At 37.0% G+C, this 12,908-nt stretch overlaps 1 protein-coding gene and 1 pseudogene across 4 annotated transcripts in view; both read left to right on the top strand.

The window, feature by feature from the left end:
* LOC118155298 (uncharacterized) overlaps positions 1-12,908 on the top strand; it is a 409,919-nt gene that overhangs the window by 313,376 nt on the left and 83,635 nt on the right. The gene's annotated exons all lie outside the window — the stretch shown is intronic.
* Positions 11,387-11,862, top strand: LOC100401056 (large ribosomal subunit protein eL22 pseudogene; annotated as a pseudogene). The gene has a single exon (XR_086849.7). The product of XR_086849.7 is annotated as a large ribosomal subunit protein eL22 pseudogene (transcript).

Raw genomic sequence — 12,908 nt, 5'->3', positions numbered from 1 at the left:
CTAAAAGCCATACATGTATTCAATAAATATTGATGAATTTTTACCAAGTGTCCAGCTTCCTTCTGGAAGCTCCAAAAGAAAATAAATATAAACTAAGAATAGCTAAATATGAGCTATTCTCATATTCTAATGGGAGAAATAAGGTAACAAAGGGATAGTAAGTATGTGAGGTGGCATGTTGATGAAAAATAAGGGACTTCCTTAGAGAATCAGAGGGAAAAAAGTGAATAAGCCTCCACCCATATTTTTTGCATTTCCAACCCAATTGGAGTATCTAGTCAGAAAGTATTACTGGCTTTCCTCCAATATTTATGTGCTACTGGACAACACAGTTACTCTCAGCTCACCTCTGAGTTCACAGTAATGTAGCAGATTCCTCTCTTGAACTGAGTCCTCTTAGGGTAATAGGTGAAAGTGTCTTTCTTTTGGTTATCCCTTCAGTTTCTCTGACATACCTTGTGCTGCTAAAGTTATGTGACCCTGATTCATCACAGTAACAAGTGCTGCAGCTGCCCCAGCCCCTAAGAATTCCCTGGATCAGTTCATTCCATCATTCCCTGGAACTTCAGGTTTCCCCTGTGGGCACAGAGGCACCTGTGCCTGTTGAGTCAAGGAACTACACCTAGGTAGCTTATATTTCTTTTCTTCTTTTTTTGATATGGAATCTTACTCTGTCGCCAGGCTGGAGTGCAGTGGTGCGATCTCAGCTTACTACAACCTCTGCCTACTGGATTCAAGCGATTCTCCTGCTCAGCCTCCCAAGTAGCTGGGACTACAGATGCACACCACCACGCCCAACTAATTTTTGTGTTATTTGTAGAGATGAGGTTTCACCATGTTGGCCAGGCTGATCTCAAACTCCTGACCTTGTGATTCGTCCACCTTGGACTCCCAAAGTGCTGGGATTATAGGCATGAGCCACCGCACAGGATCAGGTAGCTCATATTTCCTCATGAAATATAATGAAATACATATATGATTTTAATATATGTGTTATGTTCACATGGATTTTAGTGTCTCAAAAAGTAAGTGGGAGCCCTTCAGGAGCATTGGACAGTGTTTATTCTTTAGTGTTTTTTAAAATATATTATTATTTCCATTCCCTCTTCTACCTAGCTCATGCTTTGAGTGCAGTAGATTCTCAAACCTGTTTCCATTCAAAGAGGACTATTTATCCATATAACAAAATTTGACTAAGTATGTACTGCAACACTCCCCATAGTTTAGTGGCTTTAGAGGCACTGAGAAATGGGCAAATCGGTTGTTGCCCTTGAAATGTTCCTAATCCGTTTGTGGGGATGAATGCAATCCATGCATGGATAGTTATGGGACATCTAAAGGCAGCATATGGACAGGATAATAACTGTGGTAAGAGTTTAAAATCAATATACACTCAGGCTCAGGGAAATTAGGACAGAAATTAATTTGTGAATCTTGAACTAAGACTTAATGAAAACAAAGAATTTGAATTAAGGAGGCTATTCCCAGTGTGGAGAATGTCATAAACAAAGACATGACTTCTGGAAAGAGCTAAACATAAGTGGAGCATAGAATTAATATTAACCTTGCTAAGTAAGAGAGTTCTATGAGTGGGCAGAGACAAGGTCAAATAGGCTAATTGGGACTAATTAATAGCAGACCTGGAATTCAAAAAGGATATAGTTTTATTCTAATAAGTAACAAAAGTTACTATTTATTTTTAAACTGGAGACTTATTCAAAAAAAAAAGAGAACATGAAAATATTTTAGGAAGTATTCACAATAGTCCAGGCGTGGTGGCTCAAGCCTATAATCCCAGCACTTTGGAAGGCTGAGGTGGGTGGATCACCTGAGGTCAGGAGTTCAAGACCAGCCTGACCAATATGGTGAAAACCCGTCTCTACTAAAAATTCAAATATTAGCCGGCAGTGGTGGCATTCTCCTGAGAAACAAAAATCAACTAGAAAATAAAGACAGGTACTAGTACAACACTCCCATTTTATTAATAGAGGTATTAAGTTTTTCTAGCTTACTTTCTGGCCCCTTTCTGAATTCCGGTTACCCTGCAATAGGTGTGACCACTTTGCTTAGAGAGAGGGGAAGTGGATTGCTATATGGGTGCATCATTCTCTCCGTGGCCCTGCATGCTCTTCAGGTCTTCCTACCGACTTTGCAATTTTGGCAAATACAATGAAGGAAGAGCAAGTCTGTCCCACAAATTATTCCCTGGAAAGCTCTGCCTAAGCCAGATTTATAGTAATTAAATAGTGTCATGCATTGAGCTCCAGAAGCCACCAGGTAAAAGATTTTATATTTTATTCTTTTTGTTGGCAAAACCATCTCTTTATCTATTCCTCTCTATACAAACTTTCATTAATTTGTAAGGACAGCACTTGCCCATGTTTTTATTTTCAATGTCACATTAATAAATTGAAACCCCTTTTGGTATCATAATGAAGTGGATGATTCAAACAAATTATCTCTATTTCGGAATCACAAATTCTGCCTCATTGTTCAGGAAATTTCCAAACTATTATCTCTGGACACTCTATAGTGCTTAATTTCAATAACAGAGTCTTTTCGTAGAAGGGCTTTGTGTGCTTCCAGAGCAATTTTTGTTGGCTCTTCGATTTCAGTTACACAATTTGTGTGCTGATTTCCTCCCTCTCTGATTTGTAGAACTCAGCATTCTCAAAAAGACAGATGTTGGCAGAGGGTTTGAGGATAGTCTGTGATATCTGGACTGTAGGGGCTGACTCCCTCTGTAAGGAGGGAAGGGGGAGAAGGTAGAATTCTTTTCTCCCTCTGACTGAGGGGTGGGTCCTAATGTTCATTGCTGCTGATGCAGAACTCGGCTTAAATGATATAGGACGTGAGGGGGTGGTGGCAAGTACAAAACAGTGAAATAAATTACCATATATATCATGTTCTGGTGGTTGAGATAGAAGTGATGTGTGTAATGAATCAAAGCTGGAAGGAGTTCTGGTGCATGGTGATAGTGAGGGAGACAGAGTTCTCCATGGCTCAGCCTCAGCTTCAGAGGACTCTGTGTGAGGAATATGTGAGTAAGCAGAAACTAGTCACTGTAATGTGACAAGGGAGGACATTTGTGAGGGCACAGGAGACCATTCGGTATTGTAGTGGGGATCTGTTGTTTCGCCAGCCCAGCACTCTGATTTTCCTGTGGGGAACTTCTCTTCCCCTGCTGCATGCAGCCTTGCACACACTCAGGGAGCCTTCCCCTCCCCTGCAGTGGTACGCACACGTGACCCAGGCGGGACCACAGTCCTCCTCTGTTTTGGAATCTGAAGCTTGAGTAGAGTGATACAAACATGGAAATAATCTGCAGCTGATGCATTCTGACAGAAGAGCCCTGAAGAGATGACCTATTTGTTTCTGCTCCCCAGAGTTAACCTGTTTGCCCCCTTTTTTTAGCCATGGCTGTTTTGGTTCTCTTTGATTATGTAAGCTGTTGCATATGTCTAAAAAATTGTTGTTGTTGTTTTTTTTCCTGTTCACGCTAGTCAGGATCAGTTTCTTTTGCTTGCAATAAAATATTTCAGGTGCTGAAATTTTGAACTCTAAGTGTCTTGGTTGTGGGTCATGTTAACAGGCAGGCTGTTTGCTTAAAGGTGGTTTGCATGAATCTTATGTAGTCAGAGTGGAAAAGAGAGATGGTGAAATCGAAAGAGTAAAGTCAAGATTAGGATTAGAGTTAGGGAATTGTTCTAAGACCCTTGTGGGAGGTATGTGAACTCCTCTGAACCCCACTTCCTCATGTGTTGCAGAGCGATAATCATTCTTTCACCCCAGTAGAAGTGAGAGTTATGTCAGATAACATTAGTAGATACCTGACACAGGGCTTGGTAGATTCAATGTGTCTAATTAATCTTGTTGCTGTTCTTTCCTCCGTATGAGCTCTCTCTGTTTCCCTGTGAAAATTCTTATGAGGATGGCAGGTTCAACAATGCATTGAAATGATACACGTTTTGTTTCAGGCTTCTTATGATTGCTTTCCACAGTGAAGATGATGTGCAGTATGTGGACACAGATATGTGTGTCTTCTTTTGGAAACTTTTCATTAGTATGAAATACTTTGTTGGCAGTAGGCACAAGAAGTTTTAAGAAACTCAGCGGTTTAAAGATGATGAAAGTCCACATGTTATATAAATTTCATGGCCTAGTCTTGACTGAGAGTAGGTATAAAGTATATTCCCTGTAATCCCAGCACTTTGGGAGGCCGAGGCGGGTGGATCACGAGGTCAAGAGATTGAGACTCATCCTGGTTAACATGGTGAAACCCCGTCTCTACTAAAAATACAAAAAATTAGCTGGGCATGGTGGCACGTGCCTGTAATCCCAGCTACTCAGGAGGCTGAGGCAGGAGAATTGCCTGAACCCAGGAGGCGGAGGTTGCGGTAAGCCGCGATCGCGCCATTGCACTCCAGCCTGGGTAACAAGAGTGAGACTCTGTCTCAAAAAAAAAAGTATATTCCATTAACATTTCTTCATTTCACTAATTCTAAAACCCTCTTTGCTAATGATCAATTAATCCCTCACTTGAGTCTTCTCCAGGACTCAGTGAGGGATCTGCTTGGGCCACCGCTCTATTGAGTCACTAGGACACTGCTCCTGTTATGCTGATGATTTGTGGTTGGGATCTAATTCTGCTGCTGCTTGGTCCAGACATGAGGAGAATATCTGCCTGCCCCTTCTGGCTTAACCCCCACCTCATGCTGAGCTCATATTTCACTTGGTCCTTGTGCCCCGAGGCAATCCTGATTGTCATCAGTCATTTGGCTCTTCATTTTTGACCTCCCTTCCGTTTCAGGCTCAAGTCTAGTCTAGTCCATTAGCGTGAACTGAGAGTGAGAGTGTGGATTGACAGACGCCATGCATTGCTTGCATTATTCTCATATTCTGATATCCATAGATCCTTTGCATAACTCCATTCTTTTCTAAAACTAAATAAAAATTTTATTGTTTTATATACTTATGTAAATTTATTTAAATTTATATGTAAATTTTATTATATATGTATAAATCAAACAGATATTTATAAGGATGATGTCACCCAATTCCACACTTCAAATTTCAGACATATCCAGTCTCAAACCTGGACTAGCTAGGATACCATGTTACATTTCCTATGGAAAGCTAAATCAGGGGATATTTTCTCAGAAACTGAACTGTTTTGCTCGCAACCATGATTTGATTGAAATTCCTATACTGTGATTGAAGAGCACTGTTTTAACCATAATCCTTTAAAGAGCAAAATAGGTATTGATAGCACATTTTCCATCTTTTGTAGAGAGGTTTTGTTAATACTAACCATAATCTTTGGGTATTGAGAAGACTACTTGAAAGCAAGACTGTTAATTATGTTCTCAAAAGAAGTAATGTTCTTTAAAATAGAGAAAGGTAAAGAAATTGTAGTTGCCATGCTTCTGTCTAACAAACTTGATAAAATTTGGTACTTAGATGAAAGCTTTTTAAGAAGTAAACACCAGTTTCTCACTATATTGGAATGAATCATTGATTATAAATTTTAGTATTTTACTTTTTAAGGCAAACATCTGATCATAGCTCAGTCTCAGGAAAACAAACTGAAATATTCTATGAAAATATTGTGGATTTATTAAGATTTTTTTCTGTGAAGCAAATTATCCTGGCTGGGAGGATGTTTATTTTTTTCCTGAGATTAGAAAAGGAAGTTTCAGCAACTAAAGCTGGTCTTTTTGCATTCCAATATGCCTTCATCTTGCTTCCTTTCTCTATTCATTTAGTCTAAGTTCTGAAAATTCTCTATGAATTATTTCTAAAATCTGTTGCCATCTTCTCATTCAGTACAAATTCTTCTATTTCCTACCTTGTCCTGCCTTTTATTGAAACCACATGTAATATGATAGCAATGCATTTCAAAATGAGAAGCAGAAATTGTAGCCCATAGTTATTGCCTACACAGTGCATACTACTGGAATAAAGAGAATGGGGATTTTGAAATCTGACAGTGATGAGTTCAAATCCTGAATCTGCCATTTGCTTGATTTATGATCCCCCACCTCCATCCTAGTGCTTCAGTTTCTTATGGTGTAAACAGGCAATACCTACCTCAAAAGGTTATTATAAAAAAAAGAAGTGTATTCTTTCCTCCAGTGTAAGAAAAGAAAATCTTTTCCTTTGTTGTCATCTTGGAGACACACTGACTTTTTCAGCACACCCAACTGCCATTTGGAAAATGATGTCTTATTATTAGAGTAGCAATAGGCCCTTCCAATCTAGAGCCTTTTTGTCCTTTCATAGATGGAATGGCTCTAATAGTCAGGAGGTGGGACATAAATGCTTCATATTGCTATAAAATGAACAGTTGGTCAGTTTATGCATGCTCCTAAGGAGCTCAGTTCTGAAATCAGGGTTTGATGATGGAGATCTGAACATTGTTTTCTAAGCATTTAATATGTTGTTGAATGCATACAGGTGGTTACTAAATATATTTGTTACACACATTTTAAATGAACAAAGGTGCACTATGTGTTTGTGATTGTTTCCAATGTATGCGTGTATATGTATTTGCAGGCAATATTTGGTATTTTTCTCTTCGTTGCAAAGAGAACACTGTTACATTTTATGTGGCAAAAATAAAAGTGCTTGGAAGTCTTATAAGAATGTGTATTGTAAAATTATTTAGAATTAGTTTTTTAAAATGCCCAGTGATGGGAGATAGGGCAATCATTTTACAGTTTAATGACAGAATCTTACAAGATTTTTTAAATTGTGTATAGTTGTAAGAAGAAATTGCAAATACTTTCTTCTGTCTTTGAAATATGTATAAATCCTTTTGAAAACCAGATGGACTTTTGGTAGCTTTATGACCCAGGAATGTCTTTCTTGGGGATCTCGAGGCCATCTTTTGAGAATATAAACATTAAGGGAGATAGGACCCTACCTGCTGGTTTCTGGGGAAGAGTGGAAGTCTGATTTTGGTGGGCACCCTGCTGCAAGTTGCAGGTGAGTTTAAGATGAACTGTGTGTGACAAATGGTGATGTCAGGTTCTCTTACTTGAAGACTAGTTATTGTTTATCTTGCAAACATGCATGTAATGAATTGTATCTGGGCTACTTAAAAAGGTGAGATTTTTTTTTTTTTCTGTTTTTCAATCTCTTAGCAGATTGCCTATGATATACATCAGATTTTGGTTTAACCCTTATTTAAAAACAAAATTGTTTTCTTTCTCTTCTGTCTTTGTGAAGAGATTTCCTAGGTTAGAAGAATATTTTGTTTTTAATTGTGCTTCCCCAACAATGTAAAAATCCTGGTAACGTGAAAAATATGCATGAAATAACACGTAAAAAATCATGCAAAATTATGTCCACTTTAAAAAAATATATATATAGCGCAGACATTTTTAACATATAAATAAAGAGTAGAAAGACATTCATGCAAAACAGTTGGTACTATTATGGGTGATTTTAATTTGTATTCCTTTTAATTGTTTTAAATATTTTTCTATAATTTTATGTAGTACCTCTGAAGCTAGAAAATAAATTATTTAGAAAGAAAATAATTTGATCTCTTTCAATTTTATTCTAGAACTTGACAACAATAATTAAATAAGTGAGAATAAACTACAACTCTTATTTTTTTCTCCCAAATATAAGGTATGTTTCATAAAGCTACTATTCATGAATTTGGAGGAGGACTTGTCTTTTAGAACTGAGAGAAAGCAGTCGTGGGTTTGAGGGAAGCGTCAGTAAGCCATTGAACCATCTCTTGGTTTACCATGAAGAAAAGATGACTTCCATACACTTTGGTAAAGAAAGACAGAAGTCAAAAGCTGTAAGAAAGTAGTTGGAAAGTTACCTTAGTTTTGGCTCTTAGGTGTCATGTTATCTTATTTATTTCTCTGTAGAAGTGACCACATCTAAATTTAAAATGATGACGATTGAGAATAGGGACTAATATGACTGTGCCAATGACGGCAATGAGTTAAAAGCAGAAAAAAGAACATGGATTCTAGCATAAGAGAAAATCCAGCAGCAATTCTCCACAGGCAGCAAATAATTTGTTTGAGTGCATAATTAATAGATTTGTCAGAAAGTACTTAGATTGTGAAATATTGCGCATAGCCCTCTTTCCAGATGGATTAAGATGAATGGGTCCTCCAGCAGCATGTGAAACCTCATTGCTCAGCGGCTGGAGAATTGCTGCATCTAGAGTTGTTTGAGTCTCTGCCTCTTTGTGCTCTCCTTTCTCTTTCCCTGGCTGCAGGGGGGGAAATGAATAGAATGCTTCTAATTCTGATATTGAATGGTGTCCTTTACCTAAAGGGCATCCAAGCAGACAAAATTAAATCAGATGCTCAATGGGGAAACTTTCCACTAAGCAGGAATTTAAAACAGGAAAATGTATTAACATGTTGAAAAATGGTTAAATTAAGCCGATTTGTGGATCAGAGGTGTGACTTTTCAGCAACAAGCCACAGATGTATTTTATGTGCAATTGCCTGCACATAGAGAGGTGACACATGTCTTCTTTACCCTTGGAAATATCCATGTAATACATACCTGGAGGACTCTAATATAAATTGGCTGGTTTAAAACAGTATGATGAGAATCCAGTTTCTGTTTCTTTTTAGAATGCAACTGATGTGAACAAAACTTTCCTATCAATAATTTCCACCTGAAAATTATTGCTAAAGATAAAGATGATGGGCCTTCATTAGTGGGGAAAGACGACTGTTAGCACCAATAGTAGCCGCCAGTATTTAGGTGCTCAGACCAGTTAAAATATTAGTAAGATTATTAGATATACTAAATTTCATCTATGGTAAATTTTGCTGTATTTCAGGGAAAATAAGTGATGTTTTTCATTTTGTTTTATGTTTTTTTTCATGTTTGTTTTTTATTAAATGGGGAGATGAGGTGGAGACACGGCTCAGCATCTCACTGGGGCCTGTTGTGATGTCCTCACATTACTTTTTAGTTCTTTCTCCTAGGCAGGTATTTAGCAGGAGCCGTGGAGGTCAAAGCTACTTTTAGTATTGAGGGGAGATGATTATAAAACTGGTGGTCATTAGAGATTTGCATGAATTATTTTCCAGGGCAAACAATTGAGGATGATGCTAGGAAGCACTTAATAAGTTGTTATTTTATCTTCCAGTTGAAAGCACTGGCCTACCCAATAAAGCCAAAGCAGTGGAGTCTAACCAGGGCTGGTATTCATCAAGTTTCATTCATTCATTCAACATACGTTGAGAATCCATTTCATTGCTTTTCAAAATGTGATTCTGAGACTGAATCCAAATTGCTTGAGGTATTATTTAAAAATGTAGATTTCTATGTCTATCCCTAAATCACCGAATCAGAATTGCTGCATAGTAGGCCTGGGAATCAGAATGTACCAAGTTTGGAAGCACATACACATACTAAAAGCTTAAATAGGCTCTTTGGTCACAAGCTAGGTGAAACGTTCTCTTGCTTCAGCCCTTACCATGCCACTGCATTAGACCCTGAGTGAGGAAATCTGGAATAAAAGGAAAGGAGGAGTATTGTGAGATGGTTTTAGGATTTAGAGGGATCTTTTAAATTACTTATAGTTTGCTTCTTTAGTTTTCATTTGTTCATTTACTCATTCTTTTCTGTTTTAACAAATATTTATTGAGAAATTTTCCCATGTCAGGTACACGTGAAGTTCTAGGGATATGAAGGAAATACAGCATTGTGTTCCTTCTACCCTTTGCTCTGAAATCCATTTAGTTATAAGTCCTATAAGGCTCAGAAAGCAGACTTGGCTCTCAAATCTGACCAGATTCTATTTCAGAACTCCTGTTTCTTATCTTGTTTTAGAAATTTTTCCAGACTCTCCTGGAGTTTTTGAACCTCAGATTTTTTGCAGAATTTTACTTTTATTTTGGTTCCTTCTATTTTTAAAAAATACTTTTCTAACCGAAAGCCTCAGAGGTTGAGGAGTACAGACTTGACAGGGAGGCAGAGAGGAAATTATGTTATCAGAAAATTCAATAAATGAAACTAAAGCTTCATGTAGAAAAATTTTAGATCAGAAATTCTTTTATTTAAATCAGAAATCCAATGTAAAACAAATTTTCATGTAAGAAAATTCATTTTAGATCAGAATTTCTCAATAACTTGAAGTTTAAGAGTAGGTTAGAATGAAAATTAAAAATGAATTAATCTTCTTGGTCTGTTCAGTGTAAGAAAAAATACCACAACTTACTTTATGATGAATTAGAGTTGTTCAACATTACCATTTCTGTTTCTCTTACTTTGTTGGTTAGAATCAGATGAAACTCTGGATTTATTCCAGTAAATACAACTGCGATGCTAAAATCATAAGAGTCTAGTGAAATAAATTACCTTGACACAAAGATTTCTGATAGATGAAGTGAAAATATTCTAGAAATAGAAATGTGGGCATTAGATGACCTTTTAAAGTCACTTTGGTAAAAAAAATTAAATGGCAAATAAATTCTAATTCTTATGTGTCTCAATATATCACAGCAAACTATATGGAAATATATTCCCATGGTAAGCTAGAAGGAATGGTTTAATGATTTAAAACATCAGATTTGCAATGATTAGAAACCATGGATCAGTCGGTTTGAATCTCAAACACTTAGCTTAATCTTCCTTCCTTCTAAAACATGTCAATAGAATATCTAATTCAGACTCTCTGTGTGTGTGTTTGTGTATGCGCTTTATGAAGGAAGCAACAAAATCCAAAGATTTTCAGAAAAGTAAATGTTTCATAACACTATATTCTTATAGAAACAGTTGGTCTCACAGTATTCATTCTAAGATTTGTGTAAAGTATTTAATAAAACTGGGGAAATTCATTGTTTATCTCTCCTTCATTCCAGGAAAGCAAGCTTAGAATTCTTTGCATAATGTTACACTCACCATTTTTAATTAACCCCAGGAATCTTGAAAATACGCAATCAGTATAAAGGCTTGCTTGCTGCCTAAGCCCATTGTACATGATAAAATTGCATTTTCTCAGTCTTGGAGATGAGATGCTGAGGGTGACAGTTCTTAAAAGCGTCAAAAAAGACCTTGAAAAAAATCAATAACCGTCCAGTGTTATATTCAGCGTCTATGGAGCAAATATTATTTTTTGATATGACTTTTACAAACAATGCCTAAAAGTATAACTAATTTAGGTGTAAATTGCGTCAAATAAACATGGCTGGGTGCTAAAGAAGATATGGATGCACTGCTATGCTTTCTGCTGGTCAAAAGTTGACTCCTCTTTGACAGGTTGAGTTTGATATTTTATTTAGTATGACAGTTTTAACATTAAAAAAAATCAGAATTTTTTTTTTTTTGTTTTTTATGTTATCGTGAACTTAATCTCATGAAGGATACTTATAAAAGTCCTCCCTGGTAGTTCGCTCATCTCCCTTTCTGCTTCCGCTGCCGCCATGGCTCCTGTGAAAAAGCTTGTGGTGAAGGGGGGCAAAAAAAAAAGAAGCAGGTTCTGAAGTTCACTCTTGATTGCACCCACCTGTAGAAGATGAAATCATGGATGCTGCCAATTTTGAGCAGTTTTTGCAAGAAAGGATCAAAGTGAACGGAAAAGCCGGGAACCTTGGTGGAGGGGTGGTGACCATCGAAAGGAGCAAGAGCAAGATCACCGTGACGTCTGAGGTGCCCTTCTCCAAAAGGTATTTGAAATATCTCACCAAAAAATATTTGAAGAAGAATAATCTACGTGATTGGTTGCGCGTAGTTGCTAACAGCAAAGAGAGTTACGAATTACGTTACTTCCAGATTAACCAGGATGAAGAAGAGGAGGAAGACGAAGATTAAATTTCACTTATCTGGAATATTTTGTATGTGTTCTTGAATAAAACTTGGGAACCAAAATGGTGGTTTATCCTTGTATCTCTGCAGTGTGGATTGAACAGAAAATGGAAATCATAGTCAAAGGGCTTCCCTTGGTTCCCCACTCACTTATTTGTAACTTTTTTTTTTCTGCTTGAAAATTTCAATTCTCAAGGTAATACCAGAGTAGGAAGGGTGACTTGACGGAACTGACAGCCTTGGGGAGGCAGATGAGGGTGTGGAGGTGTGGGCTGAAGGGAGTGGCTGTTATTTTAAAAAGTGTGACAATTGTATCTGTTGCTATTCGCAAACAGTGATTCAGGATACGAGTGGACTCCTCTCATTCATTAACAGAAAATGTGGCATCTTTCTAAGAGTCTCTGTGGGAAAAAGTGTCAATAAAATACAGGTTTTTGGGTCAAAAATAAATAAATAAAAAATAAAAGTCCTCCCTATAACTCCAGGCAAACGAGTATCAGTCAAAACCAGGCAGGTGACATTGATCTGATTTTAGCAAACCAAACTGCTGAAATTATATATTCCTACTAGTCTTTAGAAATGAAAAGAGAAAAATGCACACTGAATTTAAATTTATATTTTTTGGAGTAGTTTTACTCTTCAGGGACCTAAATTTCAGTGTGAAGCACTAATTCTGCCCCAGTGATTCTGATGATAATCAGCCTTAGCATCCATGTCAGCATTTAGCACAGTGGAGGCAGCTCTCACAATGGGATTGAAAGAAATCCAAAAAATACTTCAGTTAACTTTTCAAAGAAATGATACCCTCTCAAGCTGCATCACCTTCAATGTGATGGCGGCTTAGTTTCAGAAGAAATCTTCAGAAAAGAGCCCTAGGGATGTTTTCTTTTTAAATGAAATGCATTTTGTTCTAATAATACAAGTAAAACTTTCAAGAAAATTTTGAAAAATTTATATCTAGAAGTGTAAAATAGATCTGTGATTACTTCCCTAAAAATGAGCACTAAAACCATTTTGATGTACTTCCTTTTACCAAATGAAACTTTTGTTTTATTTTTAAAATAGTTTATGTGTGTGGTCTATTTCTTTCTTTCTTTTTTCTTTTTGAG

This window comes from Callithrix jacchus, chromosome 1, assembly GCF_049354715.1.
Source record: "Callithrix jacchus isolate 240 chromosome 1, calJac240_pri, whole genome shotgun sequence".
Classification (NCBI taxonomy): Eukaryota; Metazoa; Chordata; class Mammalia; order Primates; family Cebidae; genus Callithrix; species Callithrix jacchus.
This window is presented reverse-complemented; position numbering and strand designations above follow the sequence as displayed.